The 15,956-nt window shown below is 51.3% G+C and overlaps 1 protein-coding gene and 1 long non-coding RNA gene across 5 annotated transcripts in view; both read right to left on the reverse strand.

Moving 5' to 3' along the window:
* Positions 1 to 3,450: 3,450 nt before the first annotated feature.
* Positions 3,451 to 7,810, reverse strand: LOC127058646 (uncharacterized). Of its 2 annotated transcripts, XR_007776414.1 has the most exons (4): positions 7,583 to 7,810; positions 6,882 to 7,170; positions 4,356 to 5,372; positions 3,451 to 4,242 (listed from the first exon to the last, which is right to left on the reverse strand). It is a non-coding gene; the product is annotated as an uncharacterized LOC127058646 (long non-coding RNA). The 2 variants fall into 2 exon arrangements; XR_007776413.1 differs by lacking the exons at positions 6,882 to 7,170; positions 7,583 to 7,810 and having other exon boundaries at positions 4,356 to 5,676.
* Positions 7,811 to 14,802: 6,992 nt separating this feature from the next.
* Positions 14,803 to 15,956, reverse strand: part of SIN3A (SIN3 transcription regulator family member A) — a 59,022-nt gene continuing 57,868 nt past the window's right edge. For all 3 annotated transcript variants that reach the window (XM_050966975.1, XM_050966977.1, XM_050966976.1), the window contains exon 22: positions 14,803 to 15,953. The gene's annotated coding sequence lies outside the window, so the exon portion shown is untranslated. The remainder of the gene's footprint in view (positions 15,954 to 15,956) is intronic.

Raw genomic sequence — 15,956 nt, forward strand, 5'->3', positions numbered from 1 at the left:
AAGGATCTTATCTGTATTCAGTTTGTTTAGACATAGATTTGCGCATTTTATTTTATTTTGCTTGGTGACTTATTTTGTTCTGTCTGTTACTACTTGGAACCACTTAAATCAGGGGTCAGCAACCTTTCAGAAGTGGTGTGCCAAGTCTTCATTTATTCACTCTAATTTGAGGTTTCACATGCCAGTAATACATTTTAATGTTTTTTAGAAGGTCTCTCTCTACAAGTCTATATATTATATAACTTAACTAGTGTTGTATTGTAAAATAAACAAGGTTTTCAAAATGTTTAAGAAGCTTCATTTAAAATGACATTAAAATGTTGATCTTATGCTGCCGGCCCGCTCAGCCCGCTGCTGGTCTGGGGTTCTGTTCACCTAGGCCGGCAGTGGGCTGAGCGAGGCCTGGGGCCAGGACCCTGGCTAGCAAGGGTCCAGCAGTCAGAACCCCAGACCAACAGCAGGCCTTATGGGGCCAGCGGCCGGGATTCAGAGGGCTGGGGGCAGAGGGCTGGAGTTAGGGCTGGGGGCTGGGTATGTGGGGGGATGCAGGTGTCAGGGCAAAGGGGAGCCTGGGTATGTGTGGGGGTTGCAGAGTCAGGGCTAGAGTTGTTGGGGGGTGGGGGGAGATGGAGTCAAGCAGAGGGCTGAGTGTGTATGAGGGAGGTACAGGGCTCAGGGCAGGGGCCTGGGGTGTTTGCGGGGCAGAGGGCAGTGTGCGGGGGGGTCAGGGCTCAGGGGAGAGGGCTGAGTGACTGCCCCCCAAGAGCTCCCAACCCTGCTGCTCCTTGTCTCCTGACTACCCCCTCCTGGAACCCCTGCCGCCACCTGCCTCCCAGGACACCACCCCCTATCTAAGCCTCCCTGTTCCTTGTCCCTGGACTGGACCCTACCCCCTACCTATCCCCTGACTGTCCTGACCCTTATCCACAGCCCCATCCCCAGCCAGACCCCCGGGACTCCCATGCTCCATCCAACCGCACCCTGCTCCCTGACAGGACCCCCAGAACTCCCAACCCATCCAACCTCCCCCCCAATCCCTACCTGCCCCAACCCCTCTCCACACCCCTGACTCCTGACAGAACCCCAAAACTCCCAACTCATCCAACCCCCCCAGCTCCTTGTCCCCTGACCACCCCCTCCAGAGACCCCCCATCCTAACTGCCCCCCCCAGTACGCTCCTTGCTCCCAGTCCCCTGACTGCCCTGACCCCTATCCACCCCCCGCCCCCTGACAGACCCTGGGACTCCCATGCCCCATCCAACCCCCTCTGCTCCCCGAGTTCCCCCTCCAGAGACCCCTGCCCCTAACCACCCACCTCCCATCCAACCCCCCCATCCCGACTGCCCCCACCCCTGGACACCTTACCATGAGGTTCCAGACAGAGCTAGACACGCTGCTCTGCGGGAGCACACAGCCCCGCCCCTCAGAGTGCTGCGCGCGGTGGCGGCAGAGCTCCAGTTGAGCGGGAAGTGTGTCTGCCTCCCTGCGGAGCCAAATGCTGCCCCACAGAAGTGCGCAGCCCCAACTCCCAGAGCGCTGCGCGTGGTAGCAGGGCTCCAGGGAAGGGGAGAAGGCGGGGCAGGGGCCGGCAGCTTGCTGTGCTCAGACCAGCGCTCCGGCCTGGGAGTGCGGACCCCGCGGCTTGCCGTGCCCGGAGAGTGGGGCCATTTGCCCGCTCTGTGTGCATGGCTATGCTTCTGCTCCCTGCCCCTGCGGGGGGAGTGGAGGGCAGAGGACAGCAGGTCGGGCTGGGCAGGATTTTTTAATGGCATGCTGGAGTCCCGGCAGGCTCCAGAGTGCCATTAAAAATTGGCTTGCGTGCCGTCTTTGGCACGCGTGCCATAGGTTGCCGACCCCTGACTTAAATCCTACTTTCTGTATTTAATAAAATCACTTTTTACTTATTAATTAACTCAGATAATGTATTAATGCCTGGGGGAGCAAACAACTGTGCATCTCTCTCTATCAGTGTTATGGAGGGCAAACAATTTATGAGTTTACCCTGTATAAGCTTTATACAGGGTAAAATGGATTTATTTGGGTTTGGACTCCATTGGGAGTTGGGCATCTGAGTGTTAAAGACAGGAACACTTCTGTGAGCTGCTTTCAGGTAAACCTGCAGCTTTGGGGCAAGTAATTCAGACCCTGGGTCTTTGCTTGAGAAGACAGAAGCGTCTGGCTCAGCAAGACAGGGTGCTGGAGTACTGAGCTGGCAGGGAAAGCAGGGCTAGAAGTAGTCTGGACACATCAGGTGGCAGCTCCCAGGGGGTTCTGTGATCCAAACCGTCACACCTATGTAATGCACAGACCCCCTATCGCGCACACATACACATAGACAAAACCCCAGCAGCTTTATAAACACATCAAACCAAGTTTGCAACCAAATACTTTTAAAAAAACCCACACCTATGTCTTGCACAGACCCCTCTCACACATACAAAAACAGCGGCTTTATAAACACACCAAACCAAGTTTGCAACCAAATACTTTTAAAAAACCCACATCTATGTCTTGCACAGACCCCTCTCTCACACACACAAAAACCGCAGCTTTATAAACACACTAAAGCTCCTCCTCTTGCAGTCTAGCAGCAATTCGAGAGAGTTTCTGTTGAAAAAGACAGTCTCCACAATACCTGAGGTTTTTATACCGTCCTAACTCTTTGTTTCAAACACATTTCAAAATAGTAGTTAGCAGGTTAATTTAATCACCACAGCTCTGAAATAACAGATACTTAAGGACTTTAGGCAGCCCTCCCCTCGCATTCCCTTTTGCGATCTGAGGTAGGGGACTCAAGTTGTCTGCACAACTGGGCATTTTCTTCTTTTAGTTAAAATACGTTTTTCTGTAGGGCCTTCTTATAGCATTAAATATTTCCAAGTGGGGGCCCTTTGCAGATATCAATGAATGTCTTGGGGCTTGTTTTTTTAAAAACATGTCTTTCATGCTTAAAGTTTGGGGTGTAGGGGTGGGTGGGTTCTAGGAAAAATGACCCATAACATTCTACATTCCATATTTAAACTGTCCAATAGCGTTCTACCAACTCCAGGGGTCATATTTAAACTGTCCAACAGCATCTGCCAATTCCTGAGGTTTTCTTTCATTTCCTATTAATCAGAATTCACCATCCTCACCCACCCACTCCCTTACCGAGGGTGCACACCCATCAAATTTAACCCTATGACAACAAGGGTGAGTAATCGCAGTCACCCTGGCTATTCAGTGTGGCTGTGATTAAAACCATTCAGTTCAACAGGATAAGTCAGCTCTATTGTACTCAAACACATCTGAACCATCCCTAGGGGTTGTTTGTTTGTTTGTTTTCTTCTGGGGTTCTTTTGTTTGTTGTTTTATTGTAAACACATTTTTAGGATTTTTCCCCTCCCACAACATACAGTTCAGGTTTTTGCTGTAAATGGTTCTCTTTTACACAAAAACACAAGAGCTACATTCTCACAAACTATTTTTTATTTAAGACATACAGCTCCTTGAAAACAAACTAAGATGCTTCATTAAAACTTTTAGCTCACTTAAGGGCCAGAGACGTTCTAATAGAAACACAGATAGTCACAAAGTCCTTTTCAATGTTTAAAGAAAAAAATTTACAGTTACCCTCACCATTCTCTAACTTAATCCTTTTAGATTTCTTACAAATAGTCTTTTTCTTAAGTGGGGTTCTGTACTTTTTGTGCGGACTAGACGGTCAATATAATGCTGTAAGCAGGCATCTTCCAGTTTGGTCATTTTCTTTAAAACACGGTCAGGGTCTCCACTGAATTGCACAGCATTTAACAAGGTCACTCCTTGCGCTAAATGTTCTTGGGGCAGACACAGACATTGCATAGCATAACCTATGGCAATAACAGTGTTTCATAAGCTTTCCAAACACAGCTCAGCACACAGGCCCCAGAGCAGTCTATATCCACTGAAGTCCAAGTCACACAGTCATGGTGCCATTGGGCTGGCGCATCTATGACACAGCCCTCACAATTTTCAAAAAGCTTTTCCCTAAGGCAGTGTTTAAGGACAGCATAAACAGCAGCCTGTACAATAGTCCACATGACTTTTTTACGCTCACAACGTGGCACTGGCTCAGATAGCTCCATGCCACGCCTCATCTTAAACTCATAGCTGTCATCCTCGGAGTCCTCTTCAACAATTTGTATCGGCGTTGAGCAAAAACAAGGTGGGCCCGGTTCAGCTTTGCTGCTTGATGCAATGCTGTCCAGGGCCTCTAGAAAGCTGTTGAGAGATTTTCAAACAAGTTCCACTGCTTATTTTTAAGATTCACACAATCCCTGGTTCCTAACCCATTAAACCCATCATCATCCATCACTTCTTAATCATTCATTTACCTGTGCAATGTCTTTTCCGTTCACCTCACCTTCCTCCTCCGGCGGGGTGTCTCACAAGCAGTTGGGTTTCGGTTTGGGTCCCGGCATATCCATCAACAGCGTATCCTCGGTCGCTCCCACCTCCTCCTTGGAACTGTCGCTGATGTAGCACTTTCTCCGTGGATGGTCGAAGACTCTCAGGGCTAAAACAAAGTCCGAAGTTCTCATAGGGGTGGTGAAGGAGTCCATTTTTCCGCAATTTCTAAAACACACGTTTGTGGTAACAGATGGCCTCTTCTGCCTGACACTGGGACTTATGGGGTGATGGTTCTGTGCGCTGATTGGCAGAGGGCACTGAAAAGAGTTCTTCGAGGAGTCACACCACCCTCTTCTGGGCAGTTCACCCAGCTCCAGAACCTGCCCTATTTTGGTCAAATCTGCTCTTGGGGTGGACCTATGTGGCCAAAACCCATCACAATTGATAGAGGGCGATGGGAGGAGTTCTTAGAGGGGTCACACGAACCACTTCCGGATGGATCACCCCACCCCGGACTTCCTCCTCATTGGTCAAATCTCCTCTCAGGGGTGGTCCCCAACAGCTGAAACCCGACCTGATTGGTAGAGGGCGGTGAGAGGAGTTCTTAGAGGGGTCACAAGAACCACTTCCAGATGGATCACCCTGCCCTGAACTCCCCCGATTGGTTACATCTCCTCTCGGGGTGGTCCTATGGGGGCGAAACCCATCCTGATTGGTAGAGGGCAGTGGGAGGAGCTCTTAGAGGGGTCACATGGGGCAGGACTTCTGGTGATAGGTTGGCAGGGTTTAAGGGGTCAAGGGGTGGGGTTAGGCGTTGACTGACAGTAGCGCCTTTATACTACTAAGAGCAGGATGAAGTCCAGCTCGAAGAAGTGGGAGTGGGGGTTACTTTGTAAATTATCAGCTTGGTCTGGGACCGCCTCTGCTGCTCTCTCAAGCCCCGATGGTACCTCTGTTACTAGAAGAGAACCGATCTGGGACAGATCTCTCGCCAACAGCCTCTGTGATAAAGGCAGAAGATGAACACACAAAAATATTAGCTTCTCAGCAGTGTCCTTGTCATCTTCAACTGCTCACATGCTTCTGACCTCCATAAAGTGTTTTTTAGTGTTTGTCTATATCCCTTCAGTTATTTGCTCTTCACAAGCCATCTCAGCACTTCGACTTTCCTGCTTACATGCTACCTGCTGCAATTTAGGCTTCTGTTTACTCCCCACCCGGCCTCTTCTAAAGAATTTGTTCAGCTTAAATAAACTGTTGCCTCTTGCTATTATTACTGACCTTGCTGGTTAGGAGCTTGCTTCTCTACAGAGCCAATGTAAAGAGCTTAAATTCCCCCTCCCTAAGCAAGAGTTGACCCCCGCAGTTAGCCCTTGGCAGTGATGGGGGGAGGGGAGAATCGTTTTTTAAAGGGAGCGGGGGAGTTTTCTGACAGCCAGGGTCACATGTTGGGCGAGCCCAGGCCCTGCAGCCAGAGTGAAGGAAATTCTGGCTGAAGCAGCCTTAGTCCTCTCTTGCTCTGTGCATTGGGGCTGTGAGAAGTGACACTGGCTCTGCTTGTGGCCTGCAGTTCAGCCTGCGACTCTAGGCCAACCCCTGTCCACCCTTCTTGGTCTGACTGCCGCCTCTACAGGTATTTAAGCACCAGGCCTGGGATACCTGCTCAGCACCTGGCTGGGTTCTGCCTACTGAGCAGCTGGCAGGGTCAACCTCTGACAGAACTAATGCCCGTGATGTGCGGGAGGGGTTGGACTGCACACTCCAGCCCTGGGATGTGTTTCCTCAGCTCTGGCGCAGCCCTTTGTGGCATGATCAGCTGTTGGAGGCAGGGAGGCTCAGAGCTAGAATTTCGTATCCCCATAAACATAGCTGAGACTGAGGTGGGGGTCAGCTGCTGTGTGCGTGCAGGAGCTCTCAGAGCTGCCACTGGCAGGGGGCTGGCAGCAATCCTTGGGAGAGATGGTTAGTGCTGGGTCTGCAACACAACTTCTTGGCATATGCCAGGCTGAATTCTGCAGAGTTAGCTCCAAATAAGGCTCAGAGCAAACCCCAGCCTCGCACTTGGCTGGGGCTGCTCAGAGTCCCTGCCGGTGGCACCGCAGCTCGTGAGGGAGTAGGGGGAAAGTCTCCTCTAGCATCCGGGTCTCCTATGGGAGCTTGTTTCCCTCCCTCTTGTGGAGTCCACTCCCTCTCTGCTTGCCACTGCCCCCTGCCTGCCAGGAATGACTCACTTCTGACTCCCAGACCCTGCTGACCAGCCATGGCTCCTGCCCGGCCCAGGAAGGCAATACCTCACGGGGCAGGGAGGTTCAAACTATGGCTGAGGAGAGGATACCTCAGAACCAGCACCGAGGGTTTTCTCCCTCCTCCTCCACTCTGCAGGTTACTCCAACTGGGTTCTGGTTCCCAGGCACCGTGTGATGTGGCTGTTGCCCCCTGCCCCTAGAACCACCCCCAATTTCCCCCCACCCCTCCTCCCTGCACAGCAATACCCCTCAGCTGGGACTTACAGCATGGCGGGCAGTCCAAGCCTCCTGCTCTTCACTTGCTTCAGTTGTCCATCATGTATCCCAGTGGAGGCAGGCAGGCAGGGCTGGTTATTTAACAGCAAGCAGGGCACCAGCCACCACTTGTATTTCTGTCCTTCAAGGTGCTCCCCACGCCCAATCCATCCAGGCAGAGGAGGGGAAGGAGCTGGATGGAGAGTCAGTCCCCAAAATTACTGGGCCCAGCAGCTGTGGGATGGGTGTTGGGTTCTCAGGGCCTATCCTCACAGCAATTGCTGCTCCATACTCGAGCCTAGCAAAGGGGAAGGAAACATCATACAAAATCAGGCTTATATATTCTTTTGCACCTGTTCACTCCCCAGATAGAGACTTGCAAAGATCCACATCCATAGTAGCTTCCTCTCACCACATTTCCTGATGCCCCGTCCCTTTCTATTTACAACCAATGCAGTTGGCTGCTTTTTAAAGACAAGTGCATGTTGTAAACTCATGTTTTGTTACCCATTTCCTTCTTTGCAAACAAAGATTCAGATGGAGAGAAATTCAGGAGCAGCTTTTCCTGCAGCTCTAGCTACTTCGATGCTCTGCTCGCACAGGCAGGCTGATCATATGGGCTGCACCACGCTGCTGTGTGGAAGAGGGTAGCCTATGGACGGTGGGGTGTAAAAGGGCAGCTGACGTAGCCTAGATGGGCGCATACTCACTGGAGATGCTCAGACCAAACTTGGGTCAGGATGCAATGCTGCAACAGTCCAGCAGAGGGAGCCACCCCAGGAGTAATGGGCAGGCTGCCAGTGGATGTCCCCATATAGCAGGGGTCGGCAGCCTTTCAGCAGTGCTGTGCCCAGTCTTCATGTAGACCAGGGGTCGGCAGCCTACGGCACGCGAGCCGGTTTTTAATTTAAAATCCTGCCCAGGCGGCAAGCTGCAGGGTGCGCGCTCCCCGGCGGAGCGCAGGCCAAGCGCAGCAAGCCGCCGGCCCCTCCTCCGCCTTCCCCTGGAGCCCTGCCGCCGCCGCGCGCACAGCGCTCTGAGGGGCGGGCTGCGCGCTCCCGCGGGGCAGCGTTTGGCGAGAGACACTCCCCGCTCGTCCGGAGCCCTGCCGCCGCGCGCACAGCGCTCTGGGGGCGGGCTGCGCGCTCCCGCGGGGCAGCGTTTGGCGAGAGACACTCCCCGCTCGTCCGGAGCCCTGCCGCCGCGCGCACAGCGCTCTGAGGGGCGGGGCGGGGCGGGGCGGGGCTGCGCACGCGCGGCGGCAGGGGTTCGGATGAGTGGGGAGCCTCGCGGTAAGGGGGCCGGGGCCGGCGGTTGGGTAAGGGGTGGGGGCAGTCAAGGGACAGGCAGCAGGGTGCGTGAGTGGGATCCCGGGGGTGGTGGTTAGGGGCGAGGGTCTCTGGAGGGGGCAGTTAGGGAGCAGGAGGGGTGGATGGGGCATGGGAGTCCCGGGGTCTGTTAGGGGGTGGATAGGGGTCAGGGCAGTCAGGGGACAGGGAGCAAAGAGGGTCGGGGGGGCAGTTAGGGTGGGGGGGTCTCTGGAGGGGGTGGTCAGGAGACAAGGAGCTGGGGAGGTTGGATGAGTCGGGAGTTCGGGGGGGGGGCTGCCAGGAGGTAGGGGTGTGGAGAGGGGCTGGAGCAGGCAGGGAGCAGGGCGGTTGTTTGGGTCCAGAGTTCTGGGGCGGGTCCTGTCAGGGAGCGGGGAGCAGTTAGATGGGACATGGGAGTCCAGGGGGTTCTGTCTGGGTGCGGGGGTGTGGATAAGGGTTGGGGCAGTTAGGGGACAGGTAGGGGGTAGGGTCCTAGCGGGGCAATCAGGGGACAAGGGGCAGGGAGGCTTAGATAGGGGGTGGGTTCCTAGGAGGGGGTAGTCAGGACAAGGAGTTGGGAGTTCTAGGGGGGCAGTAACCCAGCCTTCTGCCCTGAGCCCTGACCGCCCCCCCACACACACCCAGTCCTCTGCCCTGAGCCCTGACCGCCCCCCCCACACACACCCAGTCCTCTGCCCTGAGCCCTGTACCACCCAGCCCGTTGATGCCTTCACCCTCCAGCCCTGACTGTGGCACCCCCACACATACCTAGCCCACCTACCCTGACACCTGCACCCCCACGCTGAGCACCAAAAGGGAGCTCCTGCACCCCTACTCACATTCCCACCTGCACCTCATACACCAAATGGGAGCTGCCCAGGTAAGTGCCCCCACACCCAAACCTCCTGCCCCAGCCCTGAGCCCCCTCTCTCATTTTAGCTCCTGGCCAGACCCTTCACCCAGTCCACTCCCACCCTCAGCTCAGTGCAGAGAGAGGAAGAGAATGGGCCAGAACCAGGGAGAAGGTAGGTACCCACTGTATGTGGGCAGGGACGGGACCCCTGTGCGGCAGTGGGCTGAGCCGCTCAGCCCGCTGCTGGTCTGGGGTCCTGGATGCTGGCCTTGCACAGCCCGCTGCAGGTCTGGGGTTCTGGCTGCCAGACCCTTCCCAGCTGGGGTCCCAGCCGCAGGCCCCACTCAGCCCACTGTCGGCCTAGGTGAACAGAACCCCAGACCAGCAGCAGGCTGAGCGGGCTGGTGGCGTAAGATCAACATTTTAATTTAATTTTAAATGAAGCTTCTTAAGCATTTTGAAAATCTTGTTTATTTTACAATACAACAATAGTTTAGTTATATAATATATAGACTTGTAGAGAAAGACCTTCTAAAAAACATTAAAATGTATTACTGGCACGCAAAATCTTCAATCAGAGTGAATAAATGAAGACTTGGCACACCACTTCTGAAAGGTTGCCGACCGCTGACGTAGACACTCTAATTTAAGGTTTTGCGTGCCAGCAGGGCCGGCTCCAGGGGTTTTGCTGCCCCAACCAAAAGAAAAAAGCCGCAATCGTGCTCCGCAGCAATTCAGCGGGAGGTCCTTTGCTCCAAGCGGGAGTGAGGGACCCTCCGCTGAATTGCCAACGAATACATGAACGTGCTGCCCCGCTCCAGAGTGGCCGTCTTGAGCACCTGCTTGCTAAGCTGATTCCTGGAGCTGGCCCTGCGTGCCAGTAATACATTTTAACATTTTTTAGAAGGTCTCTTTTTAAGTGTATAATATATAAGCAAACTATTGTTATATGTAAAGTAAACAAGGTTTTCAAAATGTTTCAGAAGCTTTATTTAAAATTAAATTAAAATGCAGATCTTATCAGTTTAGTGTGATCCTTGCCCTTGTTTTTCCTTGCTGAGTTTTCCAGTGTCTGGGGGCACGTATGTGGATACTTTAAGCTGCAGACAGGCTTCTGAGTAACCAGTTGTTAACCGGCTGGAACTGCAGATTGGCAGCTGAGGAGAGTGGAGCTGGCGGCTGGTAGGGCTGGAGGCCTGGACCCTGTGTGGCAGGGGGCCTGAGCTGGAACTCCCACCAGCAGCAAGGTGAGTGGGGCTGCAGCGGGGACACTAGCTCACAAGGGGCCAGCAGCCAAAACCCCAGAGCGGCGACGGGCGGAGTGGGTCAGCCCTCCGAGCTCTGAGGTTTCGGTGGTGGGCTGGGTGTCTCCGCCCGCCCCCCTCTGGGGTTTCAGTCCCCAGCTGGGATCACAGCCCACTGCCAGCCTGGGGTTCCTTCCCCCAGGCCAGCAGCAGGTGCTGAGTGGGACTAGGAGCGGGACTCAGCACGCCCCGTGTGCCATCCAAAATCAGCTTGTGTGCCACGTTTGGCACACATGCCCTAGGTTGCCGACCACTCTTGCAGAGACCTGTGAGAAAGCAGGAGGATGCCCAGGTTACTACCTTGTGGAGTTCCAGAAGGGAGGGGTCTCGCTCCCACCAAGATCTACCCCAGCTCTGATCTCAAGGACAGGAGCCTTTCTTTGGCTCCACAGGCCTTACTCATATACCTGCCAGCCAAGCACGGCCTGTGAGCTCCGTTTGCCCCATACAGAATGAACGGGCGGTCAGACTCACTCACCTCTAGGGCTCCCTTTTGTATGTCTAGGACTTTTCCATCTTCTCCTCCTCCACAGAGGGGAAGAGGATGGAAGCTCCAACTCCTCAATTGGGCTATTAGGGACACCCACTGATGACCAGTGACTTCTTGGGGAACTACATAGGGAACCCTGGAGACAAGGGTATTTCCCCGACCTGCCTCTGGTGGAAAAATATTAAGATTCAGGTCCCAGGAGTCCAGAACCTCTCGCGTTTGCCCTCTGCAATCCGTTACCTCTGGGTGGAGCCTAACAGAAAAACAAGAGATTGTGGCCAAGGGCACAGAGGGCTGCCATGTATACCCTCCGGGAACCAAGGCTCAGGAGAAAAGGCTAGTGGCCTGCCAAGCAGCAGCAGTCAGGCTTGGCCTTTTCTGGCCCTTCAACAATCTTCCTCAGAACTTACCTCTGAGCTACATGCAGGCTGCATGGAGGGCATCGCTCAGTGAGAATTCACCTCCGGCAGGCAGCCCTATGGGGGTGCAGAGGTGGGGGAGAGAAGAGATCAGAATTACATGAGCCCAAGATGAGCTTCCTTTCTTGGACAGTAGAGCTGGGCAACCTGCAGCAGAGGCTAACGCCGCAAATCCAAAAGACAACGTCATCCTCATGACAGCCTCACCACAAGCAGATGCCTGGCATGTAATCAGGTCTCCATTTTGTCCTCATCCAAAACCTGAAATCAAACTCCTACCTCCTCTACATTAAAGACGGCGAGAGATGCCCATGTTGTGTAAACAGGCAGCGAGGTTATGCAGCTTGGGCAGAAACAGGTACCCAAATACTGCACTGATGGGGGCCTTGTAAGGATGTAGACAGATGAACAGTAGCATCTTTATATAGGAGATCCTTGAACAACGCACCAAGCTATTGGACTCAAGCAAAAACAAACTTCTCTTGTTCACCTCTCAGTAGGAGAGCTTAGGGAAGAGAAGAGTGAAGCCATAGCTCGTATCGAATCTGCTTTTCAGCAGACTACACGGTGCACATCAGATGTACAGCAGCAGTGTTGATGAATTAATCTAGTATAGTGGTTCCCAAACTGGGGTTCGTGAAATGTTACAAGGGGTTCTCAGGAAAAAATTCCCTAATGGCGGACAGAGCTGTCCCTAGGGACTTCCAAGAACTAACCAGATCAGAGCAAGCATATTTATCACACTGAGAAGATTTAAACTTCAGAACTCCTTATAAGAAATGGAAAGGGAGGTAGATATATTTTGCTGTTTTTAAAATTAAATAGGCAGGTAGTATTGTTTTTAAAATTATTAGGAAGAACAAGTTTAAGCTTTGTTCTAACATGCGTTGTTTGCCTGGACTGCTCAAGACCTGAATCCTTGTGTAGGAGGAACTCTTTGAGGTGGCTTCTTAAATACCTTCATCAAGGAGTATCAGATGTGAAACAGCATGAAACACAGGAACCTTGTCTTATAACAGGTTTATTCAAAGTGATACAAGCTATGAAAGATAGATCTTGGAAGAGTGTCGCTGTTTTTATAATGTAATGAAAATACGGTAATAATAAAGTGTGTAATGAGCATGTCATAAAAACAAATGTTATATTTCCAAGTTCACTGTTTTTTATAATTTATACTCAAGTAAAGGAGAAAATCCCTGGAAATATTCCTTTTGAGGAGGGGGTTTGCGAGACTTGTCATTTTAGTGAAAGGGGTTCACAGGTCATTAAAGTTTGGGAACCACTGATCTAGAATGAGAATACGGTGTCTGCACCATCCAGGTCCAAAATGGGGTAAATGCACACAAGGCAGACTTTTAATAATGCTTAGACAATACAAAACCAACTCCCTCCTCCATGCAAGTTCTGCTGGTTGGATGTGAAGATACAAAGGTGGGGTTGCAGTTGTGGAGGTGATGTTTTATAAAAACATGCTCCTGGAAGACCAATAAACTGCTTCTACTACACAGCCACTTCCTAGGGGAATCTAAAGAGACTAGGTTTCATTTGGGACATCTTCCAGAAAGCAGCTAAGGAGAGACGTGCTATAGCTGCCTTGGGAACATGTACTTCCAACAGATTCTCTAGCACCCAACTGGGAAGAGTCTCCACGTGTGTCAAAGACGGGACCACTTACAGGCCGAAACGTCAAATTCCTGGAAGCTAAGAGTGAGATGTTTGAAAACACCCCTTGGTGAAACTGCTCTGATTACCAGACAATGGCAGGATTAACTGCCTCAAGTACCATGCCACTAATCCAGCATGCCAGGGACATCACAGAGTGCAAAGGCAAATGCAGTGGTTTACAAGCAGCTGTTTTGCTTGACCTAGATACAGAATTCTGGTTTTGCCTGAGACGGGAAGGAACAAGAGATTCTTTGAAAGCGCTGCAGCTTTAAGCATCAGAGAGGCAAAGCGTTCCTCAAATTTTCAGCCTTCAGTAAGATGTGGCAGCCCTTACAGAGACAAGCAAGAACTTGCCTGGAGACACAGAATGGCTACCCTGAAGTCACAAACCTTTGCTGACCAAGGAAGCTGCACAGGCTGCAGTGCTCCTGGTCTGGTCACACAAAACGCGCTTGGCAGCATCACTGAGTCAAGACAGCACTCGCCAGATGTTCTGGCTTCCTTGAAAGTACTGCAAGGGCCTAGCTTTACAGACGTGCATGTGGGGCAGTGTCCCAAACTCAAAGAATGGGAGGAGATGGACGAATGACTCAGCTGAACTGAAGCCTGTGGGCTGCACTTCCACACACACATCTTTTTTGGATTTTTTTTTTTTTAAAGCTGCAGTTCCAAAGGAACGTGTTGGGGGAAGTTCTGGGTTATACAGGCAGTCAGACAAGAGTCTGAGGCCAGAAGGGATCACTGTGGTGTATGACCCTTGCTTGCTGACATCCCCCAGTTCAGAGTCCAAAAGGGATGAGTTCAAAGGGAGGCTCAAAGCACTGTTGAAAACCAGTCAGGCTATCCAGTACCTTAGAGCACTTCAGACATTGCCACTATTTGCATCTCTCGGATCTCCCATTCATTATTAATGGACTTACAGTCTGTATTCAGTGCTCTTTAGCATGTGGCTTGGGATACCTAATGACAACTGGTTGAGCTTTTCTGGTAGTTGGGGCTTGCTCACCCAACGGGAAGAGACAGAAAGCAGGGAGCAAAAACTATTAAACTGTTCCACAAAATACTGAGCCATGTAAAGTGCAGTGTTACCACTGAAGCTAAAAAAATTCAAGGTTCACGTCAGGGTGGCTGCATGTTTAGTGGCCTAAACACCATGACTGGATGTGATAGACCTCAACCTCGAAGCACTGGATGTAGGCAAAGGGAGTGCTGAAGACAGCTCTAAATCAACAAAGAATCAGGCTAAAGACAACTGTTAATGTGTTAAGGAACCAAAAAGGATTGATTTGTTATTTCAGCCCTGCTGCTAACAGGACAGAGGGAGAGAGTTTGGTGTGTGTGTGTGTGTGGGGGGGGGGGGGTGTTGGACATTTCCACTGGCTGGTAATTGTATTATCCCATATCCCAGACTGACTCAAGGGGTGGGAGGGGGGTAACCCCTTCCCCCAGCAGCTTTAGTGGAACAGAAATTTACAGGGCTGATAACTTCCTTATTTGTTCTGATCTATAGCAGCTGGGATGACCTCCCAACTCCAGGGGAAGAAGTGGCTAATTGTCTCTCGGCCACCACAAAATGTTGCAACTGCTACAAAATAAAAGGAGTTTCACACCTCTGAATAGGAACTGGGAATTGCTTACAAATTAGTGTCTGGAATCCAGAGGCGATACGCTAGCAGATAAATTAAGGGGGAAGTCAAACATTGGTCATTTGTGAGTGTACTAAACAGAGATCAAACTTTCAGGTCTACTATCTTCTCCCACCACCTCTAATTCTGTTTTTATTAAAGGAGTGATTCCGTCAGATGCATCTTCCTCCCTTCCCTCTGGAAAGCGTGTGCCAAAATCTCATTGTGTATGATCAAGAAGGAAGAAAAATCTGTACACAATGATTAGCCCTGATATTTTAATGGAAATACTGCACTACAGTCAAGTTTACAACATTTGTATAGAAATCATCACATGGATAGGTGGCCAAGGATCACATTACAGAATACAAAAAGCAATTTAAAGTAAAAAGAAATCTTTGCTATTGTACAGGCTGGGATCAGAGCTTGGAGCCCAGAAGTCAGACATTGGGAGGGATGAAAGCTGTAGGTGAAAACCCTGCTGCAGGAGGAGATCTCCTTGTTTTATTGGGTTTTTTTCCTGGGTACCTTGAACAGCAGGAATCCCGCCATGTTAACCCCATTCCGCTCAAACAACATGCAGGCACAGACTCTTGGACAAAACACCCACAAAGCAGCAGCAGCTGTTACTTCCAAGCTGGTAAAGTCTAAATCATCCAGACTTCCACTTCCAGATCAGTTTTAACATACATTGAAAAGAAACACCTGAGGGTGGGGTGAGGCACAGGGGAGTGTGTGTAAAACCTTTGAAATGGAAGAGGACACAATAAAACCCCCTTCCTGTCTGAACACAGCAAAAGGAGGAGAAACGGGACAGGTAACTTATTGCTGGCAAACTCTGAAAACTCCCCCTCGGGCTCTTTCCTCTCTCCATAGGAGGCTCTCATTCATCACCATGGCTGGAACTACTCTCTGTACATTGGCTGCCAATGACTAGCGACCGTTATAGGCCATGCATTTTCACCACTCTGCTCTCCCAGGCTGCACAAAGGCTGGAGCGATTGCCCTCCCCCCACCCTCTCTCCCCCCAACTTCTCCATCTCTCTGCTGGGGAAGGGAAGAGAACTCAGTTATGAAGGGGAAACCAGCTGTCTTGAAATCCCTGGAACAGATTTCAGAAGTGGACTTTGAAAAGCAGCAAAGCTGCATTCACAGCTCTCCAGCTGAGACAACGGAAGCTGTTCGGGCACAACTGGCAGCATTGTTTTGTGCAGGAAAAGATGCCTCCTTTGAGGAGGAGAGACAGTGCAGTTGGGTCTGTCGTGGCTTACGAAGTCCATGCCAACTTGTCTGAAAACCAAAATTTTCCAGTGCTTAAATATCTGCCAGCACTAAACTTCTATGCTTAAAAAAATATATATCCCATTTGTGGATTTCACTAATGAAATGCATCACACAGCCTACCCGCTTTGCCCCTC

This window comes from Gopherus flavomarginatus, chromosome 9, assembly GCF_025201925.1.
Source record: "Gopherus flavomarginatus isolate rGopFla2 chromosome 9, rGopFla2.mat.asm, whole genome shotgun sequence".
NCBI classification, from domain to species: Eukaryota; Metazoa; Chordata; order Testudines; family Testudinidae; genus Gopherus; species Gopherus flavomarginatus.